Source organism: Taeniopygia guttata, chromosome Z, assembly GCF_048771995.1.
Source record: "Taeniopygia guttata chromosome Z, bTaeGut7.mat, whole genome shotgun sequence".
In the NCBI taxonomy this organism is placed as follows: domain Eukaryota; kingdom Metazoa; phylum Chordata; class Aves; order Passeriformes; family Estrildidae; genus Taeniopygia; species Taeniopygia guttata.
The window spans coordinates 66,676,262-66,703,751 of NC_133063.1; the positions used below are offsets into that span (position 1 = coordinate 66,676,262).

General features: G+C 39.8%; 1 long non-coding RNA gene across 1 annotated transcript in view; it reads left to right on the forward strand.

The window, feature by feature from the left end:
• LOC140681796 (uncharacterized) overlaps positions 1-5,203 on the forward strand; it is a 98,646-nt gene extending 93,443 nt beyond the window's left edge. Inside the window, exon 4 of the long non-coding RNA XR_012052993.1 lies at positions 4,785-5,203. This is a non-coding gene — a long non-coding RNA (uncharacterized lncRNA). The remainder of the gene's footprint in view (positions 1-4,784) is intronic.
• Positions 5,204-27,490: the final 22,287 nt, after the last annotated feature.

A 27,490-nucleotide genomic window follows, 5' to 3' on the forward strand; every position in this document is an offset into this window, starting at 1 on the left:
TCCTAGGGAGTCCAGAACGCAGCAGAGTACTCCAGATATGACTCAGCAGCATGGAGTAGCAGGGAAGTATCACATCCCTCAGCCTGGTCGCCATCATCTTCCTAAGGCAGACTGACATGCTGGTGGTCTTTTTGTGCTAAAAGGATGCATTGGGAGCTAGTGGGCAACATACTGTCCCCAAGAATTCTTTTTCTGCACAGCTGCCTTCCATCTGGCCAGCCCCTGTGTGTAGCAGTACTTGGAGTTACTCTTCCTTAGGTGCAGGACTTAAGACTTCCCCTTGATGAACTTCATAAGGTTCCTGTTTGTCCATTTTTCCAGACTGTCAAGGTTCATCTGAGTGGTAGCACAACCCTCTGGTATATCAGCCACTGCTTCAAGTATTCCTGTTGCTGTACTGATGTCTACTACTTTATACAAATCCGGGGGACAAAGGTGAGGAAAGAAATCTTTTCAGGGACTGATCTGGAAGGCCAAGACAGTCTTCAGTACCCCACTAAGTGTTAATCCTCTGAAACTGCAGGAGAAATCCTGGTGATAATGAAAACTGAGGTGGTTTTACCATTTCCTCCTATTAGGCCAGGGTTTTAGGTTTCCTTTTCAAACCAATGCTCGATTTTTCCTTTTGCCTCCTGTATCTTAAACTCCTGTTTGCAGTTGGAGAGAGGACTTCAATCTATAAGAAAAAGACACTAGGTAAAATCCTTTTCATTATTAGGTGTCCTCACCTGTAGTACTATTGAGCCCAATGGCTTTATTTCAGGACTTTTAACATTTATCTTCTTTACGTTTTATCATTTTAACCTTTATAATTTTCATGTAGGACCTGAGGAGTTACTGTCATTCCCATATAAGTTTCCCACACATTTCTAGTATGCAGGTGAACCACTTAATTGGAAACACCTTCTGTCTCTTAACAACAAAAGATTTCCAGGCTTGAAAAAGCTTTTCTTCATCAAAAACAAAGCAGACAATTGCTGCAATAATGCTCACTTTAACAGATTCTTTAATGGATTTCATTAGATTGTGTTGGGTGTATAACTTTCTGACAAAGCAGAGAAAGCACCAAATTAAAATTTTACCATGTGGAATAATTCTCAAAAATGTCTAGCTCTCTCCAGACTCCATTGGCTATCAGATAAACTGGACAAAAGGTTTGTTTGAAACCAAGAAGAGAGCTGGAATTCTTTCCTCTCTCACTCTCTCCCTTTCTCTGTCTACATACACAAAGAACAAAGTTTAATAGATAGCATATGCTGTTAGCTGAGCCTTTGTTCCTGCCCCAGCAGTGTCAACACACTGCCAAGTCTCACTCTGTTTCAGTGTGTCTCCCCATTTTTGGCTTGGATTTCCTTCAATTTGAAACAGTCTCATAAAAAATTCTGAAGATTCACAGTGCATTTAAATGGAAAAATTGAACCATCATTCAGAGATTGTATTTTTCAAATCTGACTCCTTTCAGTGACCAAAATTTGGCTGGTTTGCCTACGGTCTGATAACGGTGGATAAGAGATGAATTAGCCTCCTCTCCACCTCTGTGCAAAACCTAAAGCAACTGGAAAGTAATAAGTCTCATGAAATGAATGAGTAAGTTGTAGAATGTTATACTTTTGTTTCTTCTTGCTGTTTTTGTGCTTAGTTGCTTTTAAACAATATGTCCGTATTGAAGACATTAGCTATGTTATCAAGCTTAGATTATTAAAAGGGGCATACTCTGTGGTCTTAGAAAGGTCTTAGGTATGTGGGTAGATATGGTGCCCTTCCCTTAATGGTTGGGTAATTCTTTAACCTGACCCCTCGAAGCAAATTTCCCAGATGAAAAATTCTCTTTTTTCTGTGTTTGGCCAGACACAATTTGTTAGACTCTTCCCTTTTTCCCCTTCCCCTTCCCCTTCCCCTTCCCTTCCCCTTCCCTTCCCCTTCCCTTCCCCTTCCCTTCCCCTTCCCTTCCCCTTCCCTTCCCCTTCCCTTCCCCTTCCCTTCCCCTTCCCTTCCCCTTCCTTTCCCCTTCCCTTCCCCTTCCCTTCCCCTTCCCTTCCCCTTCCCTTCCCCTTCCCTTCCCCTTCCCTTCCCCTTCCCTTCCCTTCCCCTTCCCTTCCCCTTCCCTTCCCCTTCCCTTCCCCTTCCCTTCCCCTTCCCTTCCCCTTCCCCTTCCCTTCCCCTTCCCTTCCCCTTCCCTTCCCCTTCCCTTCCCCTTCCCTTCCCCTTCCCTTCCCCTTCCCTTCCCCTTCCCTTCCCCTTCCCTTCCCCTTCCCTTCCCCTTCCCTTCCCCTTCCCTTCCCCTTCCCTTCCCCTTCCCTTCCCCTTCCCTTCCCCTTCCCTTCCCCTTCCCTTCCCCTTCCCTTCCCCTTCCCTTCCCCTTCCCTTCCCCTTCCCTTCCCCTTCCCTTCCCCTTCCCTTCCCCTTCCCTTCCCCTTCCCTTCCCCTTCCCTTCCCCTTCCCTTCCCCTTCCCTTCCCCTTCCCTTCCCCTTCCCTTCCCCTTCCCTTCCCCTTCCCTTCCCCTTCCCTTCCCCTTCCCTTCCCCTTCCCTTCCCCTTCCCTTCCCCTTCCCTTCCCCTTCCCTTCCCCTTCCCTTCCCCTTCCCTTCCCCTTCCCTTCCCCTTCCCTTCCCCTTCCCTTCCCCTTCCCTTCCCCTTCCCTTCCCCTTCCCTTCCCCTTCCCTTCCCCTTCCCTTCCCCTTCCCTTCCCTTCCCTTCCCTTCCCTTCCCTTCCCTTCCCTTCCCTTCCCTTCCCTTCCCTTCCCTTCCCTTCCCTTCCCTTCCCTTCCCTTCCCTTCCCTTCCCTTCTTTTCCTCCTTTGATTCTCTCTGCTTAATTGTTGAATTACATAGGCTTTTAGCTTTATGCCTCTCACTAAAGGTCAGATTGTGTGTCATGAGTTGAAATACCGTGAAAATATGAAGGTTAGAGATTATAACCTGGGATGGGCTGGTCCTGAAAATCCCACAGTCTTCTTTTTACGTTTTCAGTGCAGTCAGGAAACATTTCTTCCTGGTTGGTTTGCTTAAGAGCATTTTTTGTATCAGTTGTTTTCTGCCTGGTGGTAAGCAATATTGCATGTTACGTGGTCTTTGTGAAGTCTATTCAAGACAAGCTGAGGAAAGTTTTGCCTTGAATCTGATTAATGGAATATATTTGAAAAGCCTCCAATAAACCTACATTGTGAACTGTAGCTGGCACATCAAATGGGTGTGAATTTACACATAGGCATACCTGGTGGTCTGTGAAATGCCCTGCTAGAAAAGAAGGATCTTGAAATAATGTTAAGGAAACACGACTGACAGAAGTGGAGAAAATAAGACAATTTCAAGGTTAGGGTTGGCATTCCATCCCCAACACATCACATTGCTCTGTAAAACATGACAGATTTGAGAGGTTTAAGGGAATCTCTGCTTACTTTTTGCATCCAAGACTTCCACTCTCACCATGTTCACTTTTATAAAACCCAAGCTACTTCTCTCTCTTATTTCTGGGTGGCCCTGCGTAACAGTGTTCTCTCTACTTTCACCCTCCATTTGAACTTGGATTACACCACCTGCTTTGATTTCCTGTAGGGGATAGGTCTGTGGGCTGCATCAACACAGTGCAGTAGAAACTTCTACTACAGTTAATGAGTCTGCAGCATGGATCACAGGGCAGCCTTGTGTAAGGTGTTAGCTCCATACCAAAGGTAAAAACTGTGATCTGAAGATAAGGCTGGGCTTGCTGCAACTTCCTACCAGAAAAGCATCAGACTTATGGCAGCAGCACTAGCAGACTAATAAAGTCAATTTATTTCTCCCCATGAACCAGATTATCACCAGAATAAGATCCCCTTGTGTGTGGCCCTATGTGAACTCCTGGTTTTGCATGCCATGTTCTGAGTTTTTCCAACAAAACAAGAGTTACCTTTGGTTCTTGGTGGAGAAAGTCACAGCAAATGTTATTGGTGGCATAAGAATGATTCATTGCCTTTGTGCCACATCAAGCACGTGTGGGGAAACTTAATAAATACCCCCATTCAGCCAAGATAATGGAGAGAATTAAACTGGTTGGCACTTGGATCAAAGCTCATTAGCCTTGCATTCAACATATGACAACCAGAGATTATATCAGAAAGGGGGTTTTCTTATGCCATTTTCTGCATGTGTTGCAGGGATTGTTCATGTGTAATGAGATCATATCTTAGTAAAGAATGAGAAATAACAGTTTTGCTGGTTGTCAAAACCCATCTGAACATAAAGTTTATTTAAACAAATTTTTTTACTATGAGCTCATATTAAATCTCAGCAAGTTTATCCATCTCTAATTTAGTTTTATGGTCATTACATGGAAAATCCAATTCAGATAAAGCAAAGCATTTTCATCATCTAGTTACACAAGTATCAAGTCACAGCAATCATGTGCAAATGTCATATATCTACTATGCCACTGCAGTCTTGTGCATGTTCTGCACAAATAATGAGCAGCTTATTCTGCACAACAATGACATTTTATCAATGGGATGAAGGAGCTGGACAAGCCTAGAAAATGAGCTGACTCTCTAAAAAGTCTTTGTCAGAATGCTCCCATTCTGATAAACATTCCAAATGCCTTCTTCCCTGTGGCTGACTTCACAAGCAGCAAAAAAGGCAGCACAATAGAGTATCCTATGTGAACCTCCTGCAGTGTGTTTGACTGCCTCCACCGCACTGATCTCTCCAATCTGTGGATTCCCAGCACACCTCCTGTGATAGGATGGAGTAGGTGAGCCACACCTGCTACAGCCAGACCACTAATACACACCTAATCACTTTCCTTTTCAGATACTGCAGTCTTCCTCACTTCCTTTTCTGGGCCAGCGGGATGTTTCTTCTGAAGCCATCTTTCATATTCTGGCCGTGGCGACTGCTTCTCTGGATGTTGGCTTGTTTCCCTAATGGTCTCTAAAGAGTTCTGATATCCTAGTCTTGAAGATCTGCTGTGCAGCTCTTGCAAAATCTAAATTCTTTTCTTGTGCTAGATAGGGACAGGCGAACGGAAGATTTCGGGATGTGACGGAAAGAAAGACCCTTCCCCCTTCTCCCTGCTTCATGTTATCTATTAACCCCAGAGCATGTAACCACACCTAACCCAGTAGTTTTCCACTCCCGACTAACCTTAGAGACCCCACAACCCCCCTCTGACGTAGCAAAGTCCCCCAAGACTATTTAAACCCATGAGATAAGATAATAAAGGCTTTCGACCGTCCACCACATTGGTGTCAGCGTGTGTCATTAGTCCGAGTGGCCCAGGCGAGGCCGGGCTGCCGTGTTGCCTTCTTGCAACCAGGTCGCCGTTGTCTTTCATAAAAGCAACATTTTCTTTACCCTTTTAGTTCCACTTGGTCATGCTGGCTACCTCCCTTGTTTCACAAAAGCAGCCATGCTCTCTTTCTCTCTCCTCACCAAAGCTGCTCCTACAATCACCTCCTTCTATCACTTTTGGCAGACAAGGCTGTGAAGAAAACAAATGGAAAGAGCCAGTCATATGCCTTGCCATTGCTATTCTTGTGGTTGTCACCTTTCTGATTTCTCTTTCCAATCTAATCTGACTGTCTGTAGCCTTCACTTGCTGAATATATGCTAGACATGTTCATTTATCTTATAATATAGAAAATATTATCCAGTCTGCTGCATTCACTGGCCGAAGACTCCCACAGGAGAATTCCTACAGCAGTATTCTCCATGAAACAGAGCTCCAGCATTAGATAAGCATTTTTTTTGTGGTGGGACGCAGATATACACTGGAGGTTCTTTTAATCTATCCCATTAAAGTCATGTTAGCTGAAAAGCCAAAGAAAATGGTAAAACAGGCAAATTTAAAGAATATGCACAGTTACAGCTGTGGATCAGAATATATTCCTTTCTGTCCATAGAAATGAATCATGATTTTTTTTTTTTTTTTTTTTTTTTTTTCCTGCAGCAATTTTAAAATGTGAGTATTGGCAAATTAGTATTGCCATCTGGATCCACTATGTAATTATGGGTCCAGTAAATATGAGTCTTTTACAAAAGAATTTGACAGTGCCAACTGACCAGGACTAAAACCAGTGCGCTCACAATTCTATTGTTATTTGACTGCAGGCCTTTTTATATTAAAAAAACCCACAAGCTGTGCTAGACAGAAAGTGAAGGAATAGTGAGCTGCACTTCGCAGCCACAGTGAAAGCCAATGTTCTCAATATGCTGACCATAATCAAGGCCATTAGTCACTTCTCCAATGTATTCTTCTTGGTTCCAGCCACATCCATATTTACCAGATCAACCAAAATCTCCCTTCTATTTCCTTTCTTCTCATTCAGTGGCTTGAAGAAAACGAAACAAAAGAGCAGCCAAAATCTAATAATTTATAAGATGAATTTTTGTTCACTCCACATAATGAGATTGCTCTGAGAGAGCTGTCCCAGTCTCCTGGTTGAAGATCCTGAGGCATAGGTGGGCTCAAGCTCTTGATAATTCAGTTCATTCATGCATCACTGTAAAAGGAATGTATCCATTTCACCAATTTATTCTTTGTGTGCATTTGTCTGCTAGAACAATGGATGTGAATGTACACACCTGAATTAAGTGTGTGATCTATCTAACTCATCACTTTAATGGTTAGTGTGCCTAATCCACAGGCCTGTCTAAAACTTGATACCAAAAAGCAACCTAAGGAGGTTAAGAGCAAGAAGTGCATGGAATCCCGTGTTTTGGTCACAGCACACATTCCAAGAAGGCCACCACTATCACACAAGGATTGAAGCTCAGTGGACATGCTGTAAAAAGGGTGTTGAGTGCTGAAAGGTGAAGTCTTTTCTCCCTAAACAGAAGAGACATGCATGAGAAGGTGGAAATAATGCAGCCTTTCCAGAATGCTTATTTTTTCCCAACATCAGTCTTGTATGAACTCAGGAAACCTCCTAGATCCTTATCTAAATAGACGACCACAAGTCCAAGTCTGCTTGCTTCAGGGCCATTGTCAGCAACTTCACAGAGCCAGGTTCCTTGGAAGCATCATGAGCATGAATCTGAGCCCTTACCTGACCCACACATTAGTAAGAGTTTCTCACATTTAAGGTGCTCTTTTCACCACCCCAAAATATTTGCAGCAACATAAAAAATATATTTCTATGTAAATAAATATTTAAATACTTTTCATCTTTTGGTTATACATATTGAAATTAATTTTCCATTTAAGACCCTCAGGCTTTTCAAACCAGCCTTGCTATTCTGTGTTGTCTCTTCCCAAGCCATGCATTTTGGTATCTGATCACCTTATGGGTGGTCTTAGGTAAGATGCTCTCTCTTTGTATGAATTTGCTTCTGTATGTTAGACTAATAATACCAGATTCACTGTGCTTCTTTTTCTCAAAGCATGGAAAAGATGCAAAGGGGTATGTAAAAATAAAAAGCTGCTGCCTTAATAAAAAGCAATATTGTTCAAATTCTGTTATCAGAGCTGATTTTTGAGGGATTATCAGAACAGAACCTAAACTTTTTCAAATACCTTCAGATTATTTCTATTTTTGTGCAAAACACTTTTTTTTTCCCATTAGCAGCAGGTTCTGAAACAGAGTTAGCTATCTACTTGTTGGTGGTTGGCAGGAGCTCAGCATTCCAATGTAAGGTGATCTTTTCTTGTCTGCCAATAATATAATATTAACAAATTTGTCTTGATATTTATCAGTTGTTATGTCTGTTGTTAGACCGCGTGAAGAAAACAAAGCTTGGAACATTGCATCAACCATTGTCTTAAGACATCTGATATGGCACTGAAGACTTTCCTTCGGGAATTACCAGTTTCATGGTAATGCAGAATTATATAATGTAAGAAGTTCTCTTGCATGTTTTCGTCACTGGCCATTTCAAAATGCATCTTCTTTCACAGTCTCAAGATCTCAAATTTCATTTCTGCTGATTGGAAACCCAGCTTTGTTATGTTATTTCTGGTAGGTTTAACGTGGAATGAAGGGCTAGCTGAACCATCTGGGTAGAAATCCATATCACATCCAATATTTAAATTTTCACAGGAGGAGGAGTATTTGGGGGTTGTCTTATAGTAATCACACTATCAAGTTTCCACATATCAGTGGTGGACAAAAAGCATGAAGAATGTCATGGTCTGTCAAACCATATGCTTACTGCTAAGAAAGATTCCAGATGAATTATGAATGGTCAGTTAGGTCTTAGGTTATGCTAAAAAGAAACTGACTAAAATGAACTTTGCATTTTCACAGTCAAATTACATGCATGTCATATGAGAAAATATCCTGCAATGCTTTTCTCAAATTTATGTTAGATGACAAACTACTTTCTCTAAAAATGCAAACTAGCAACTATCAGCCAGATAATTGAGAGTCAGGATCTTCCAGGATAACTCAAAACCAGGCTTAGTTGAAGGCAGTGGCTTTATAGAAAATTCTTAAATTAGGAGTTCAGAATTCAGTGTTCTTCTAAAATATCCAATTTCTCTCTTCAAGAGAAACAGCAGCTTTCCTTTTTGCCTTCTTATTTAACTGCCAAGGACTTGTTTGTGGCAGGATCCTGCATGGTTTGCAAAAACAATAAGAGTGAGAAGAAAAGCACATGAAAGGAAAGGGTGACAGAGCGTCAATTTATTAGCTACAATTGGACCAGATCAGCAGTCTGGAACTGAAAAGAAATGGTGATTTTTATCCAGATTGATTACTATTTTGATTGCAATATTGATGATCGGCAGAGACTTAGTAATCGCTGTAACAGATGTGGCCTCCCCAGTGCTGCACAAAGGAGACCTCTTGCCTAAGCGCGAATAGTAATTATTGCCTGTTTTTCAAAACCTCCAGCCTGCAATTGAGTTGTCACAGTCTCCCAGACACTGCTCCAGGCACTGCAGATGGTACCAGCTGACACACTTTGGGCACATCATTACAAGCATGAGTAAACCACATGATTTTAGCTACTTTCCTGATACCTAATGCATGACAGGGAGTCAAAGAGAGATAGATGCCTTTCAGGAGGAAATATGGGCTCCATGGAGCTACAATATGATTGAGGAGAATGTTCAAATGAGAACACATCTGAAAGAAATTGCTAGCATGCAGTACAGCAGGGAACAATCAGCTTCTGTAACAAAACACTTGTTTCTACACTGAAGCACCCAAATTGTTTTTATATGAGGCCCAAGTCAATACTATTGAAGACCTTTTCTGTTTATTTTCAGTCTTTCATCTATTGGATTTGCTGAAGAACATTGCTTAAGTTGAGAGTGAATGCATTAACAAATACATCTAGCAGCCCATTACAAATTATCCGTGCGCCATGGGAATAATAGGTTTGTGCAGCTGAGAAAAAGAAAGCAGTTGTGAGCGTTTGCTTGGAATTTACAACACTGGGTTTCGATAATTCACTTTGAGGCAATTGCTTTCCTAAGTCTGATGATAACATAAATCACAGCTTGAAGCTCACTGCAATTAAAATTTAGTCAGTTTACTGAGAAATAGCAAATACAATAAGAGTGATAGTGTAGGATCTTTGAAATCAATACCTTCAAAGTAATTTAAGGTAATGCGAAATTAACACCTGGTGCTGAATTTCTGACAGCAGCCATGCAAGTCTACATGACAAGAAGCTAAATGTAAAAAGGACTCCATGAAAGTGTACTTCACCTTACTTGCTGTCCACAAACTATTTGTAAGCCATATCAAATTGAGTCATTTATACAAGATTGTTTATACTACTTCTGGGAAATTGTTCTCTTTTTATACAAACTGTGTATGTATGAACAGTTCACTGCAAAAGAAACAAAAGATATCAAAATATGAAAAATGCACTGTACTCCTTATTTATACTTACAGTTGTTTGGATAAATGATTGTTTGACAAAAGCATATGACAGCTTCTGTTAACACTGAGTCGAGATCCTTACATCACTGTGATATAAATAATATACAAATAAACCAGGTACATTTTGTAGTTTATCTGAACTGAAGTACTCAAATGGAAGCAACAAACAAAGCTCTTACACCTCCACATAATTTTAATCGATATTCAATGTCTTGCAAGCTTTTCAATGTACAAAATTAGAAGTAATGCCTGTGACTGATGAGTTTTCAGATGTTAAAAATAAAAGGAAAGTGAACATAGAAAGCTGAGAACCCTGACCAGGTTAGCCATCATTTCTCTGTCACTTCCTGCTTTTCTGGCTTTATCGAGTGTTTTCAGTCCTCTCTGGGTCAGTCAGTGTGACTAGTAGACTCCCTCAATACCTCCATGCCATCTACATATCAAATATATGGCCCTACTAGAATTTCATTAAAATCAAGAGAACTTGTAAGAACTACTATAAAAAACATTGTGTCATGCTTTATATTGTCTTGCATTCTTACTAATCTAGTGTAAATTAAAATAATTTCCTGTATATAAAATCTGTGTTAGATTAGTTTGTCAAACAAGGTGGTTATAAAATGGATGGAAGTAGAAAATCAGTATATTGATACGCACATGAATTTGTCACTGTTTTCTGAGAAAATCCTAAGACAGATGAAGCTCCTCTATGATTAAATTTGACCCTTTTTTTTCACACTTCAAGCTTCAGATTCTGCTCTCCAGCTGGAGTATAAGAGATCTCTGAGTGAAAGAATCTGCTCAGGACCAGTGTCCAGTCTCCCATCAGACAGGAGTCCATGCCTTGGGCCACCAGGGACCTCACCTTCTCTGTTGCAATAGTTCTGCTCTGTATAAAGAGCTACTTTCTCACATATAAATAGGTTGAGGGCCCTAACTGCTGCCTCACTGATAGTGAGATATTTAAAGAACAGCTCAACAAAATGGCTTTTCTATTCTCACCATATTCTTATGAATTTTACTTCAACGTGTAACATTAGCACAATTTAGGTTGAATCTAATTAAATCTTGGTATGTATCGTCGGACTTCCTGACTTTTACATTAAAAATCTCAGTTTAGATAAAATAACCTTACATGCTGGATATATAGATCAAGATAATGTCACACTATTGTGTTACTGCTGTCTTCAGTTCCAAATCCAAATTTAAGTAATTCAATCCTATAAGACAAGATTTTACTCTGTAAAGACTTGGAAATTATAGTGTCCTTAACATGATATGCTTTATGTGAAAAAAAAAACAAAAACGCTCCTCGGCTTTGAAAAAAAAAAAACAACAGTTTTGACCTTCCAAAATATGAGTTTCTACATCATCAACAAAGATTCTTAGTTCCACATTATTTCACAGTTTTAATGTTACATTCTCTTAAATTCAGAAAAAGATGCTGAGATGTTCACAGTAACATAAATGCTTGAGGGTTACCTTCAGATTTATGATTATTTTGAATTTTAAATTATTTATGCATGGCAAATTGTTCTCCATTTCTTCAGGTACAAGATATCCCTCAAAGATGTTGGTTACAGTTTGCTTAGAAACAGACTGCCGTCAGCAGCACATGTCCTTGCTATAAAGGAGATGGGCATCTAGAGACGTCTATGGAAACATTGCTTCTGGGTTTGACCAAGGAGACTACTATGATCCCTGGCTTTTTCAGACTCATAAGAGAACCAGCCATCTCAGTTCCTATTCACTATTTCAATGTTTCAGATTTTCTGTTTGTGTTCAAACAATTAATTGTAATGGGTGACCATTTCACAGAATGTTCTTTCAACGAGGCCAGAAAGTTGAGATGAAATTCAGATAAGTTCAGATAAAAAGTTTCCACTTTTTACTCACTATTTCAAAATGAGACTGAAATTTCCTGAAGAGATTAAACTGGTATTTTAAAAAATTTTTACCACTTTTTTTTTCATTGTTTTGTGTGTTGACACTTGCTGTCATAACCAGTAGTTGTGGTATGAAATGAGCTATATATTTTAAGGTTTGTGGCACTGTTTCTGAATCTGAAGAAACATTTCCTGAATGCAGGTAACTTTTTCTTCCCTGTGTTGTAATCTGATATGTCTTTAATCATATCATTTACAGGTTTACTGCATCCAAAGACTTTGCTGCTCTTTAACATCTGCCATTTGTTGACTCAAGCTTTGATGATTTGGGTTAAAAATAACCAAATTATTTCAAATTCCAAGAAGTACCTTAATTTATTAAGGTACTTTTTGTTTTTTTCAAAACTACCACTACTACTTGTTGGTTTGGTACAGTGTTATAAAGCTGAGAATTGGTGTCTGGGCCACTTTGAAATTTTTTTCACTATCCATAATGAAATCCAGATTTTACAGAAAAAAACAACCAACTAACAAAAAAAAAAAAAAAAAAAAAAAGCCACAAAACAAAAAAACCCACAAAGAAACAAAATTAAAAAAAAAAAAAGTCCAGAAAAACAACACACTAAAATCAGGTCTCTTCACCTCATGTAGTGACTCATACATCGATATTTTTTAAGTTCTTGCAATCTTGCTGCATATGATATGCATTCATACTGATATGAAAAGAGGCTGTCCAGGACTTCTACCTGCAGTAGTGGAATTTGTAGTGGGAATTTTAGTTAGTCCAAAGTGCATTGCTCAAGTTGATAGCAGGATTTTGTCTCAGTCAAGAGAGCTTGTGATAGATCACTGTGAGACCCATAAAGATCACATGTTCCTAAATCTCAGATTCAGACTCCTGTAAAAAGTCAATATCTTTCAAAATATGAAGAACAACATTTCCTTACAGTTCATGTGGAAAAAATCTAGCACCTTAATCCATATGTATTCCTTTTTTGAATCCTACCATCCATCACTTTAAAAGATGCTGCTTCTTGGCAAATAGCTCATCCATGCCTGAATATCTGGATGATCCTATCTTTTCATAGGCTTAGAAGATACTTTCTTGGACTAGATACCTGTTCCTTCATACTCAGGTAAGACAATATATTGAATGATAAGTAATGGTATGGTTTTATATGAAATGTGAATTTTAAGTTCTGTATTTTATTCTGTTAAGCAGTCCTGACACAACAATACCAGAGCAGGAGAAACAGGAACTGTAGTTTACATTTTCCAGCTTTTTTAGTAGCCATAAATCTCAGTGTGATACTGAAGTCACTTTACATTTCAGATGGGAATTTAGTACTTTTTTTAAAATACCCTTTTGTCCATACAGCATGTTATACAACTTCAGGAGAGCTGTCACAGATACGTTAATGTAGCTGGTGCTGAAAGACTTTCCTGAAAGCAGTAGTTAATTAGTTAAGTAGTCAAGCCAAAAGCTCTGTCCTCCTGCAATGGAAAACAGGGTGCAATGCAGTCTTCACAGAGTTTTGGTGCAATAACAAGCTGGGGAGGTTGGATGTCCTGAGCCAGAGGCTCAGCTCCTCAGAGGTCTTCCCATGAAGAGGTAGGACTAAATGAGACAGATTCACAGACTTGGAAGAATTGAAAATGAGCCTGACATCTTCACCTGAAATATAAAGCACTTCCCAGAAAGTTCATTTTTTCAGCAATGCAACATTATAAAATGAGAATTTACTTTTGTTCAGAAGGAAAAGGAAACCTTTTCTAAACTGACAAGGAGTCAGTGTAGATACATTATCTATCTCAATTGAGGTAGCTTACAAAGGGGTCAAGGCGCAAGAAACTTAGACTTGAATTTGAGAAGTTTGATGCTTCAGATAGGTTTATGGACCAATGACAGTGTTTAAGTTTAGGGCTACAGTGAGCAGTTCAAACTTCGTACTCTCCAAAACTTCTAGATCCTGACTTCTTGGAAAAGAGAGTATTGTCAATGGAACAGAGATCCTGTCACTCTCTGAAAAGCAGAATGGGTGCATTTTGGAAAGCTCATAGTCATTTTCTTTGTGATTTCATAGTATTAATGTGCAGATAATTGTACAGTCCTGAGATGGGTTTTCTGGAGTGACTTGGGCAGGGCCCGAGATAAAGATCTCATGACTGGGCTGACAGTACATAGAGGAACAGATTGTTTGCCAAGAACAATGTTTAATCTTTTAGCAAGATGCTTCCCACTTCAATCATTGTTCTCTACTTAAAGAAAAAATAATTTGCTGTCTCGTGACTGATGCTGTTTCTAGGACCTGGTCAGCTTTTATAGTGCACATTGAGGAGGGAGACTAGTACATGATCTATTTCTGGATCAAAGTTCCTCACTACCAGTTTTTGGGTTTCACATCAGTCCATTTCAAGTCTTCTGTGTTGGTGTAATAAGGTCATCTTGTGTCTTGTATTTGATAGCATACTATAAATATATCTCGAGAGAACGCCAGATGGGAAAAAAATTGAACAAATCTTGTATCTGTGAAAAAACATGGGAACATACAGAAGCTGCATACTCTCTTGTGACAGGAGCTTGCCCTCATGCTGCTTCCCTGCCAGGCAGCATCACTTAGCAGAAAGATAAAGGAATTAAGCCTAAGAGGCTCTCACCTAGTTCTCTTTCACAGACCATGGAAGCCCTTTACCTGTTGAGAAAGAATGTTTTTCTGTTCAAGAGACAATAGCTTCTGTCCCCTGAGGAAGCTGAAATAAATTTGTGGGAAATGGTCTGTGCCTTGTGGTGCCTAGCGGGACACTATTTATGAAGTATCTGCTTTAATGAGCACCCCTAGGAATTCACTGCTCCGTTAATAAACTGTTAATGGATTAGTCCATTCAGAACAGCTTGAGAGGGCAGAAGATGCTGTGTACTGTAACTTTGCAGTATACAAGACAAGAATATTTAGAATATCTAGAATGTCTGGAATATCAGCACATGAGACAAGAATATCTAGAATATCAGCACACAGAATATGTGGTTTGTGGGGTTTTTTTGTGTGACATTTGAACAAATTGTGGGGTAAAAAGAGACTGCATGAACAAAACATCAGAACAATCCTCACTAACTGCCAGTGTGGGGTGGGGTTACCCACAGAGAAAGACAGATAATTGAAGGTTGTATCTTTCAGTAGAAGAACAGCATCCCTCCCGTGTGTATGAAGAGTAAGAGCTAGTAACACAAGCAATTACAGATGGTCAGTAGATGTGTTGGAAGTGCACCTTCTAATTCACCCTGCAATGACTCATTCATGTGCCTACACCTAGTGTTTTTACCTAAAGCATTTCAGCTTTCTTTAGCTCATCTGTTTCAATTTCTGCACTGTTAAATGCTGTTTCCCACACTGACGGTTCAGCTGTAGAGTTTCACTGTTGTAGCCCTCAGTAGTGTCAGCATGGCATCAGCTCCAGTGATGCCATTCGGAGACTCTGGGGGGAATGGCCTGTCAACATATTTAGTAATTTCTCATTTTCTCACCTTTCTCTTTTTATAAAATACTTTATCTTGTTTACTACTTTTTCCTACTATTTTTTTTCTTCTTTTCTTAAGGAAGAAAATGAACGTAAATGAAAAATAAGACATTACACTTTATGTCCTGATGGAAAACCTTGGGGCAACCTTCTACTGAACTTACTCTTGCAAACTAAACAGAAATATTTCTTGGCATACTGTCATGAGTCATGCTCTGACTAGATAGACTATAACTAGATAGTTATATGACTATCTAGCAGTCTAGACTATGACTATGACTAGATAGAATATAACTTATATGCTTAAATGGCATCCAAGATCCAGTTGCTGTTAGAAATACAACACCATAAATGATGTTAGCATGACATCAGAACACAAACCCCTGTCTCTTTGATCAGTTTTCAGGCACTGCAACCTGAAATATGGACCATATCAGATATCATCTATTTCCAAATCTAACTACCAGCTGTAGCTAAAAGTTTCGTTAGGTACCAAACAATATTTTATCTTCTAGAAAGACTCAAAAAGTTAAAAGTAATGGAAGAGGGAAATAACAAGTGGTCTGCCCATTCCACCTGGATCCAATTGTTTCTAATCAATTGTTTTGTGTGGAAATTGCTGAGTTATGGGAATTTGTTACGAGATGACTAATGTCCTTTAGGTAGACTCAAGTTCTGACTCTGGGGACAGAGATCTGTTGAAGTAGGATCTGATATTTTGCCCTAAAAGTGTAAAGGGGTTTTTGAAATTACAAATGCGTTTATTTGAAATGTTCTCAGCTTCCTCAGAACAGATGGGTCTCACTAAGAACAGAGCCAAAGCAGGCTGCTGGTGTATCTCATCTTTTTTTAATAGAAATCCAGGTGACTTTTCATTTTCCCTTCACTCACCAAGTTTTCTGTCAGCCAGCATGGTTTCTGCAGTTGCTTGTTGTGGCTGAAGAAACTGGAGCGATTAGGTATAAGTGAATGAGTCTTACCCATTTTCTAATTTACAGACACTACACCTTTGAACACATGAACTCCAGAAGGAGTCAAAGAAAACCCGAGAAATGCTTGCAGTGAAAGATCTTTCATTGCTGAATTCACAATTTCCTGCTCTGTCTCGGTCCTTACCAGCTGTGATTTCAGGAGCCGGGAGAAGAATGTGACCCCAGGAGAACAGGAGGGCAAAGCTGCTGGCCATCCACTGCCTATTCCACTACAATCAGAGTGAAACACAAGAGATTTAACAAACTGTGCTTCACTAAGTATGTAGCTCAGATAAAAACTCTACCCACGACACTGAAAGCAACAGTATACAGTGTTCAGTGAAATTTAAAAAGTCTTCTTGTACAGCTTGACTGTTTTTCTATTGTGCAGCCAAAATGTATCTCTTGAGCATAGAGAACAGGCTGGATTCTGTATGCACACAATCCTACCTCTATAAGGCTTAAACCTTCTGTTGCAAAAGGGAACATCACAGTAATATCCTTGTGTGTCTGGGTTTCAAATTTCAGACATAGCTACTTTCAAGAAGAAGATAAGTAAGAAAAATTTATTTTTTAACACCACTCTCTCCCACTACCTACCCCTAAAAGAATTTGCTTGGAGCTTTGTGAAAATCATTATACTTTTGCATTTGTTCTAGTCATTTACTCCTAGGGGATAGAACATTTTATCATAGGCCAGACCCCCTTTTTTCTGGAGTTCATGCTCTGTCTGCCATAACTGCCAATGTCTAAGTGCTGTGTATTGGCTGTCCACAGAAGTCAGAGTATTCTCTTCCTGCCTTTAGAAGACTTTTTAAGCAGCCTAAACATTAGCCTTGTGACATCTGGACCTTATGATATGTTATTTTAACAAATGTTTTTCAAGAGCTTTAAATTCCTCAGGGCTGTACATCCCATCTGTAGCCTCACATCTTTTTACAACCTGACCTCTGCTCACATTTCTGCCTGCTGCCACTCCCTGCAGCAGCTGGAAGTTGCTGGCCACTCTTTCCGTGCCCATCCAACGAGCTGATACCATTAAGCAAACCCTCAACCTTTCAGCCCGTGCAAGCTGGATTAGCACAAGCCTACAACTTGTGCCAAGTGCCATGCACATGGGTGTCACAGTGGGCAGAGCTGATCCTGCAGACTGGCCAGCTGCTCTGGGAAGGGGAGGAGAAGAGGGGACCCAGGGTTTGCTGTGCCTTGAGCACAGCCTCCTGCTCCTCCCATGCTCTCCAGGGAGGGGTGACTGACTGGCTCAGAAACTCTGTTCAAACACCTAGGATATGTGAGTTTGTGATGGGGAGGGCTAAATAAAAAACAAATCATGCCTTCTCCAGTTTCATTTTTACTAGTATCCTTTCACATGGAAACTAAAGAGGACTGCAGATCATAGTCAAATAACAGCAAAGCCTGCTCTTTTATGAGTGCCAATCCCTCCCTGTGCTGTTCTTTCAGATTTCCTTATCTACATCCTCTCTGTAACTTTTCAGTGTCCAGCCTCACCACTGCAATTTTTCATACCCTACGGAGCAATTATAACCTCTCATAATTACAGCTATAAGAATAATATTTCCCTCAGGCAAACAGAAAGCAAGGATGGCAGCTCATAATTGTCAGCAATCTGTGTGAAAGAATTCTGTATACTGTGCAAAACACATAAGGAAGTTCAGTGCTACAGTTGGGAGAGGAATTTCCTTTGTGTTGGAGAACATAAAGGAAGTTTCATTCTTACAAAATGTACATAATGCAAGATGATTTATATCCATGGTAGATCCAAATATTTGCAAAATACAGACACATGCATATTCATATGCCTATAAATATTCCAAATGCACCTTCCATCAAAGCAGTCCTGGGTAAATACAATGCACAAAAGTTCCACAGATGCTGACTGTGGCATCTCAACTCTCTTCATAACTGAGTGCACACAGTTTTGGGGATGTTCTCCACAGACAGTTCCATTTCAATGTAGTAACTCTTCATGTACACAAGAGATTTGTTTTATTTAACTTTTAAAAACTAAATGTTAATCATGTTCACGCACAACATGTAGGCCCTGCTAACTCTGTATAGAAGCAGTGTGGACAGGAAGTGCAAGCAAAAACATGTCCATGCACAAAGCTTGAGAGATGATAGATCATGTTTAAACAGTGTCAGTCATGCTCATTCTCTCTGAGGATGTCTTTGTCAGTTGTTTTTAGAGTTACTCTTCTGTTTCAGTCCTTAAATCTAAAATACTTAGACTTGCCTAAAAAAAACCCAAAATGAAATATGTCCTTCACAGTACCGAAGAAAGTGAAGCTGCACCTAGCAGGGCAATTTTTATTTTCTGCAATGCTGCATGGACAGAGCATATAGCAGTCATTTGAGATAATATGAAGGTATCCTTTTCCATTGAGGCTATAGAGCAAATTTGGTTTCTACCCATTTATATCCTGAAAATCTGGGCCACTTATTTCATGCTGTATTTCATTGCATTTAGTGTAATATTGCCCTGAAATGTGCAGTTAATTACACAACTTCCTGTTTTAAATTCCATGGTAATTCTTCTTCTGCCAAAAGTGGATTGCTTTTAATAGAATTCTGCCCCTTTTCGGCAATATGTCATTGTGTATATTCCGTTCCCATCCTTATTATTCATGTTCTGTATCAAGAGACTAGAAGCTCATGAGGTGAAATTCAGCCTGTGATAAAGCTAGTGGCAGGCCTCCCAGGCATTCAGGAAGGCTGTGTTCCCACCAGGGTTGTTGTATTCCCACCACATACTTCTGCTAATGAAGCAGCTCCACTAATTGCACTGGAAGGGAAACCCTAAAATAGTCACATCATTTTTCCTCAAAGCAAATAGGCCTGGCTGTATCCTTTGATTCTCACAGTCTCTCCTGCACTTTTAACCTCTGGCTGTAGATATGCAGCATCCATCAGGAGATGCTTCCCCCAGGATATCCCTGGAGCAGCCAACAACCCTCTACCCACCACTGTCTAAACTCATAACAGGTGAAGAGAATATCTCCTGTGAAATATGTGAAGGATGCAGATCTGACAGCACAAACTTCACTGTCACCTTTTTTTGTTGTTGTTCCTGCCTGCTTTTATGCTGGATAGTTCCCTTTTACACGGGGGTAATGCCTGTGGGCATAATCTGACAGGTCTGCAGACCTAAAATATGCCTCCAATAAATTTTCTACAGGGTTTGCATTCTTTGTTTTCCTGGTTGGTTTAATGTGCTTTTGTTGTGAATTTCAAATGCTTTTGCATCAAGCACAGTAAGTACCATGCATAAGACTAAATGCAGACAGATTTCTTTGTGAAATGTAACAAATACAAATGGAAAAAGAAAAGCACATGTATGCATAAATATACAGACACATATTTATATGGTACAAGATAGTGTATTCTATCATACCTAATACAACAAGATTGTAAGCATAGATTATTTACATGCATAAACATATTGAGTAGTAAAAAAAGTTTTAGTTCCACACTTTGGCTTTTCCTCTGGAAAATATTGTTTGAAGAATTCCCTACCTGTGTAAAACATCTGCTACAAAACTTTTTCACAAGCATATTTTTGTAGCTTTACTATCTTAAACACACAAATTAATGAAAACAAAAGGAAAAAGGAAGGGGTATTTTTATCTTTTCAATTAAAACATTTTATACTATATATTTGAAATACTATACCTCATGTGAGCTCTTCTGCTTCATAACTGATACTGATAGTCAGACAAGGTATCTTCTGCATGGCAGAACTGATAAATGCACCAGCAAGACCCCTTAGTGGAAGGAATATGCTGTGAAACCTTAAGATATTAAATAGAAGTAAGACCAGAAAGGAAATGTTTAGCAGTCAATATAGCAGTTAGAAATAAAGAGTTTGAGAAATAGCTCAGAAACATCAGTACACCAGAAAGTGGGGCAACCTATCCTATGAAGTTGTTTCAGAGACAACATCAGAAAATTAATTTGCCTCGTTTTGGGCCAATAAAATTGTTCATGGGCCACCATTCTTCCTTGTTGCAACACTTGACCAAAAACCCATTCAGAATTGAAGAGAAAACACTACTGAGGATCTTGAGGGCTGCTCAATACCCGCACTGCACAGTGTGGGAACAGTTGCTCTAAGACAACCAAACAACTGCCACAATATTTGATTCACCTGCTACCTGAATGCAGTGAAAATGAAAATGAAGCCTCGTAAGTCCTGTTCTCCCTGGACACCCACTGTTATTTTACTTACTACCAGCCATGGCCAATTATTTGGGAGCATTAGAGACAACCGTAACAAAGCAGCAGTGCCTATCTCTCCTGCTCCAAGGACAACAGTACTATAAGCAGCATTTGAGAAGGGAGAAAGCCATCATCCCACCACACATTTGTGTGGGAAAGGTGTCAAGGGCTGGTCATTACTAGACAAAGTTTGATGTGTTTACACTGAAGCCTTCAACATACTGCTCATTCCAGTATAAACAGATCAAAGCAAAGGGTATTATTATATATTTGTGTAGCCTGAACAGTGTGCTAGGCACTTAATTTGCCATCTGAGGCTGTTGCCTTTGCTGTGATATTTCAAACAGGATTTCCCATTCATCACACTGATCCCACTCTGGGGCTGGAGCACAAGGTCAGCTATCATTGGCTCTGTCATGCTCAAAGGCTGCAGTGCTCTGGTAATTAAGACTGTTAGATGGGAGGGCCTCTTTTCCTGCTATTTGATGTAGAGTAGGTGCAGATGAAAGATTTATAGTTTTAATTCAAATACAGGACTTGTCTTGGCAGCTTAATTGTGTTTGCAGAGAAGTTCTGGACCCTTTCTCTTGCCAAGTCATTATAGAAAGGCCTCACATCTTGGATCTACCAGGAAGCTGTTTGTATTAAAGAAATAACCAAAGAGACTCTGCATTAGTGCTGATAGAAGCAATAAACATTTGCTTGTCCTTCTGCTTGTAGTTGCTTAATATAGTTGCTTAAAATAGTTAAATATAAATAAAATATAAATATAAATATGTTTTTATAAATAAACATATTTATAAATATAAATATGTTGCTTAAAATAATACATTTAATACTTTGAGACTGAAGTAGGTATATGTTTTCCTTTCTTTCCTGGGTCTATATTAATCTCTCTAATCACAATTTTCTTTTTATAGCACCCTTATTAAAATCAGTTACTAGTAAAGTGAACAACTAAAGAGAACGGGATTCTAAAACTAGACAATTGTTTCTTTAATAAAAATGTGATTATAAATAAAAAACTATGGTTTGATTCTACAAGCAGAATTGCTTCTACAGTTGTTTTATTAAATAAAGTCATTGCAACACTCCATATTTTCAAAAATATATTCCTTGTACCTGTCACTAAGTGGTAAATATCAGATCCACAGAGAAAATTCCCTAAAAGTCAGGAATCACTCAAGGCATGCAGCCAGTACATGCAGCTTTTTCGTGGGCAGGTGTGTAGTGCTTGAGTTCACACAGGTTTCTTTGATCATCATCCTTGGCTCCTGGCAGCAGCTGCTGACAGAGGCAGGCTATTGCACCCTGCACGGACAGAGTTGTTTCTGCCAGCAGATTATGGAATAAATCCCAATAGGGGAGGTAGCAAATCCATTGGCACAGAAGCACTTCTCTTCTATGTCTCCTTCTGGTAGAGGTGATAGATGATGAGATGGCTGGAGATAATACACCTCGTCCATTGTTTGGTTCATTTGTTTTGGGCATGAGACCTGCAGAAGCATGGTAAGTTTGGGATCTGGGGTCTCACTGCAGATCTCTTTGGTATAACTCTTCATGCAAACTGGCCCTTTAAAACCAAGGAAACTCAGCTTGTTGAATTTTTTTTCAAGAAAGCTTCCTAGAAAAGGCTAGGCTTCTCTATTTATGTGGCTGTCATTACAGAGCATCTGAGCATTTTACAACCGTTGCTGTAATTGTCCCGGTAAAAGGAGCTGAAGCACAGCCTTAAAAACTGGTATTTAAAATGGAATTTCAGCCCCCAAAGAGGCTGATAGCTTCCTGGTGATCCAGAAGTCCTTAGCCAGACATTTTACTTAGCATATATGAGTATCTTCAAGCTCAAAGCGTTCAGACTGTTGCTATCCAGAGTCCTGTGGGAAGCAGAACAAGGAATTTAACCCCAATTTCGTGAGTTACCAATATCAAGCATTTTCTCCACATATACACACTACCAGTGGGGTGCAGCTCAGGGTACAGGGTGCACTCTCTTGCAGGTCCTCTCCAAAAGGAAAAGCAGAGGCAGCAAGATGATGCACATGCTGTTGAGAAGTGCGAATGAGGGATCCAGGGAGGAGAGGATCACCTCCCCAGGACTCCCAGCTCCTACTGCATTTGGGCAGCGGTGCTTCACCTCTGATCCCAGCAGGCCAGTGGCTGTGGAGAACATTTAAAATAGCATGAAGGAAGATCAGGCACCACGTGCAGGCAACTAGGAAAGTTGAAAGGAACTGGATTTACACTGAAGAAGAGTGTTGTTTGTAAGGATTTTCTTTAGGCAGGTTTTCCAGCAACCACCATGACTGTGCAACCTGGGTCTCACCTTGAGTTCTTGCCTGAGACCCCAACCCATGACCATCTCCCATGCCACAGGGCCTTCCCAAGAGCTGCTTCCACCCACCCCAGGGCAGCCTGCACAGCAGGCAGAGGTGAGCCACAGGGTTTGGACTTCAGCCTCAGGGTGAGAAAGGGAAGTGGGCTTTGCTATTTCCTAAGTATCACCAAGGACTTGAATGAGGGGTGTGATGTCTCAGGTACAGGCAAACACAAGCAAAGGAAAGGGAGCACCACAACAACCCTTGTCACCTGCACCAAAAGGCCATCAGGTAGAGGGGGATGCCTTGCTAAGGGTTAGCAGAAACTGAAAGGGTAGAAATGTTATTTGTTGGAGAGAGACTGTCCACAGCAGTAGAAGAAAGCTGTGCCCTCTTGCTTAACAACTCTGGCAATAGCTCTCTCTCTCATAGCCTCTGCGAAAAATAAACCTCATCACTTTTACTAGATGGTGGTGCAAACTTCTCCACACATAATCTGGATTCAGGCAGTGTATTGACAGAACAAGGTGGGTGGTCTTTCAATAAAGAAGTGGTTTTACCTCATGTTCAAGCACATACCCAACAGGTTGCCATGTCACCTCTGCAGGATGCAGGCTGAGGAGATGTATTCACTTTTTGCAAAAAAAGGGCAGCTCTTTTATTCAGAGGCCTACCAGCTCAATATAATCTCGGCCAAGGCCATCCAGCAGTGTTTACATCAGAGAAAAACACCGGATCTATTTTTGTGGGGTTTTTTTAACCTCATAATTTCCTTTTAATTCATACACCCGTAGATCTTACCTCCTAGCTGGGTCCAGAATCCAATGTTCTTTCGCATTTACTTAGTATTCCTAACAATCTGGCAGCACATATTGATTGTACACACATGGTTGCAGGATATGACTTTATAAAGCTGTGAGTTTTACAGCTCTCAGTTTTAGTGCCTCACACTACAATTTAACAGCAGAACAGAGATGGTCATGTCACCACGGGCTGATGCTCCTGCTTCAGAGCACACTGCAGAAACAAGTGAGAGCCATCCAAGAAAATATTTGGCCCATGTATTTAAAAAGGATTCCAATTCCTTTAATGAAACAATATTGACAGAACAAGAAGCACATTACCAGAGTATAGGGGAGAAATGTCTGTAGGAGAATAAAATTTTAATGGGTTTGAAAGTTTTCTCATTAAGGGGATTTGTGCTTTCTGCAGCAGGAAAGGAGGACTGTGAAGGCAACTTTTCACCACCTCTGAAAACCTGAACAATTTTTCTTTAAATACATGAAAGTAGATTTAGGAGCTTAACACCAGCCATTGAGATTTGTAGATGCTGACCAGTAATAATGACAGATTTTCCCTGAATCTGAATCTTAAATCTATCTCTCTTTGTTAGAGTCTCATAAAATGTCCTTTAGCATATCCCTTTGTGTTTCTGTAGTCAGTTGTCATCTATCTGTTATTCTCCACATCATTTATTGTATGTGTAACCCTCTCCTGAGCTCTAAAGGAGCTCCCAGACAATTCTAGCTCCACAGATGTACAATTTTGGCAGGACATCCCACTGCTGTTCCTCAGAAATAATCCTGCCCTGGTGCAGGGATGAAATGTTGCAGCAGATCCTTTCTAATATGCTGTGAATGCTGAAGGAAGAGATCCTTCCACAACATAGCCATTGTACTGAAGGACCCTGCTCTCCAGAAAGCACCAGGTGAAAAAAATTGGACTGAATCAGATGCAAATAATTCAGAGATATGTTTGGAAAGTGAATACAATTTCAGATTACTAATATGCATTTTGATTGCACTTTTGCAGAATACACTAATATGCTTTGAGCTCTGAGCTGCCATAACAAGGCTATTATGAGGCTTCAAGGCTGTAGCTTCAAGGCTACAAGGCTTCCAACCCATTAATTTGAAGCTACCTCAGACTCGCTGCGCCATCCCTCTCTTCTTGTCCAAATAACTTTTAAAAAGGCATGGTCTCACAATCTTTTTGTTTAGTCTGTTTTGATCAAATACATGCCCAAAAGTGCCACAGCACATTAACAGACCTTCAAAGCTCTTTAGTTGAGTGCTTTAACAATCTGAGTCCCTGGAGCCCTGGGACAGTAGCAAACAACAGAAAATGATGAGCTAAATGTATGAACATTTCTGATGATGTCACAGCATACACCCTTACATATCCTTACATACCCTTGCATATCTTTCTGAATTTCCCACACACTCTGAATCAGGCCGGCCATTTGCATCTTGAAAGGACAGAAAATAATGCACCAGAAGACAAAATGAAATAGTATAATAATGCTACTGTCAAGAATATATTTCTTCCAGACCATAACTTAATCGGGTCTGACTTTATTTCTTTATTAGAGATATGACAATTCTCGCATTATGGAGCACTATCATTTAAAATACAATTTTGATTAATATCACTCAGAAATTAAATATTGAGATAGATCACTTTCTTCCTTCAAATCACCTGGGGAAGGCACAGACAACATGTATAAACTCTTGGAATGGAAAATTATAAAATACCCCAGAGCATCATTATTCCTTACTACTTCCTGAAATCTGTTCCTCAAATCCTCCAAATTAAAAACCCTATGGATTTATGATTTACAGAGAGGTCCATGGGTTTCTCAGACCATTCACCCAGTTTTGTGAGGAAGGGAGGAATTAGCAAGAACTACACAAATAGGTCAGCCAAGGTTCACATCTTGACTTAACTGTAAGTTGATGGTGACTTTTTCCAGATATTTATGGGGAGTTCATCTTCAGAGATGCTCATTTTATAGACACAATGTGGAATTTTCTGAAGCAGGTATGGCCAGTCCCATGTGCAGCCTTGCAGAGCAGCAGAATACTTCTGCCCCACCAGATTTTTCAAAGACATCTGAAACATGGAAGAGTGACTTTGAGCTCTGTAGGTTAAAGAAGATAAAGCTGAGATTTGTCCCAGATTCCCAAAGTGATGCAAGAAGACAGTGGAAGTCCTTCCTCTCTACACCAGGAAACTATGGAGATTCTTGGTAGCAGGGGGTGGACAACACCTCTGTAGAGTCAGCCCTGAGGCAAGGAAGTCCAGAGCCTTAACACGTTCCATAAGGGAGGTCTGCGTCTCCAATGCAGGCTGGTGCAATTCCTTATAAAGACCTGGAAAGCATTAATAATGTCTTCTGCTGTCAGACAGTCTCACAGTAAATATTAAGGCTTGTATCAGCAGCAGTGCAGGTAAGAGAATGCCTACGTCCAAATGGTATATTTGCAACTGGAAATCTTTTGCTATTCTTTAAAAGGCCAAATAGTCAGTTTATGCAATTATCTAATTGTTCCTAATAAAAAGCCAGAAGTATTCATGTTGCTTTAAAAATAATTTTTAAAAAGGTCAGGCCTGTGCCATGCCTTCTAGTCTGGATTGGACATTATACAGCAAAAAGGATGGTAATAACCCAGTTGTGAGTGAGGGCTGAGAGGGTAAGTGAGAGATCACTAAAGAACCTTTTTGCATATACTGGTTTCCATTTTCAGGAGTCATTTTGAGTAGATGTTTAAATTGAGAGATTTTAGGCAGGACAGTGCTCTGTGGACATGAACTAGTTAAGCACCAGTTGAAAAATTATTGTCACAGCTGTCGCAGATGCTGGATTTCAGTGCACTCAGATATAATATTCTTTGAAAGATAGGATCTGTTTTCCCTTGATGAATATGTTATTTCTGCTTGCTACACCTGTTCATAAGTGTTTCCAAAAATGATAACCACTCTTGACAGTCCTCATTTTGTTATCGTTCTCTTTCATGATGTTGATAAAATCATGTAGGCAGATTTTCAGATTATCATTGCAACTACAGAGAATGTACCTCTCTGAACTGCTGTGTAACAGTAAGTTCTTTGAGGAAATTTCACAGATATTTGGTATACTTGCAATCTTGATGGGCTGCAGATTTAACTGACACTGGAGGTTATGCTCTTCAATACATAGAAAGATATGGTCCTCCAGGTTCCTGTGATTTTTATTGCAATATCTGTAGGTATACCTCTCTCATCTAAATGTAAACTGTATTGAGTGAGTGATGCTTGTATATCTGTTGGAACAAGGCAGATTTTATATGTGATGTAAGCCCAGGAATATCTTACAGTTATCAATACTCAAAGTGACAGCCAAGTACAGAGTTTACCATTTCAGCACAGGAAGCACCAGTATATAAAGGAGGAAATGCTACTGTCTGACAATAATAGGTTAGCTCTTTTCAGTTGTACGCCTGCAGCAATACTATATTATTTCTCTTTTTCAAAGAACTTCTAATTTTCTTTTTCCTTTTCACATTCATGTGGTCATCTGGTGCCCACACAACTTTATAACTTTGAGAAAAGGAGCAAAATGTTTTTATTTTTAATAACTGTATGAAGAGAGAAGTAAAGGGCTTGAATTATTCTGACTATAGCCTGCTATTACATTGTTGTGCTAGAACAAAATTTTAAAATGTGGATGTTAGCACTGAAGTGTTTAAATTCTCAATCAGGGCAACAGCATTTCAGAAAAGAAAAAGTCTTAACAAAAGTGATTGGTACAAATATGCCATTGGCTTAATTTACAGTATCTGTTTAACTGAATCAGTTTGGTTGAAACCTTTCGAAGTCTGGAAATCACTATAATAAATTCTAGTCAGAACAATATAGCCATATCAGGTTTTGGAAACCTTTCCTAAACCTCCTTTTATCTCCCTTTCTTCTTTTGGGTCCAAAAAATAAAGGGCACAA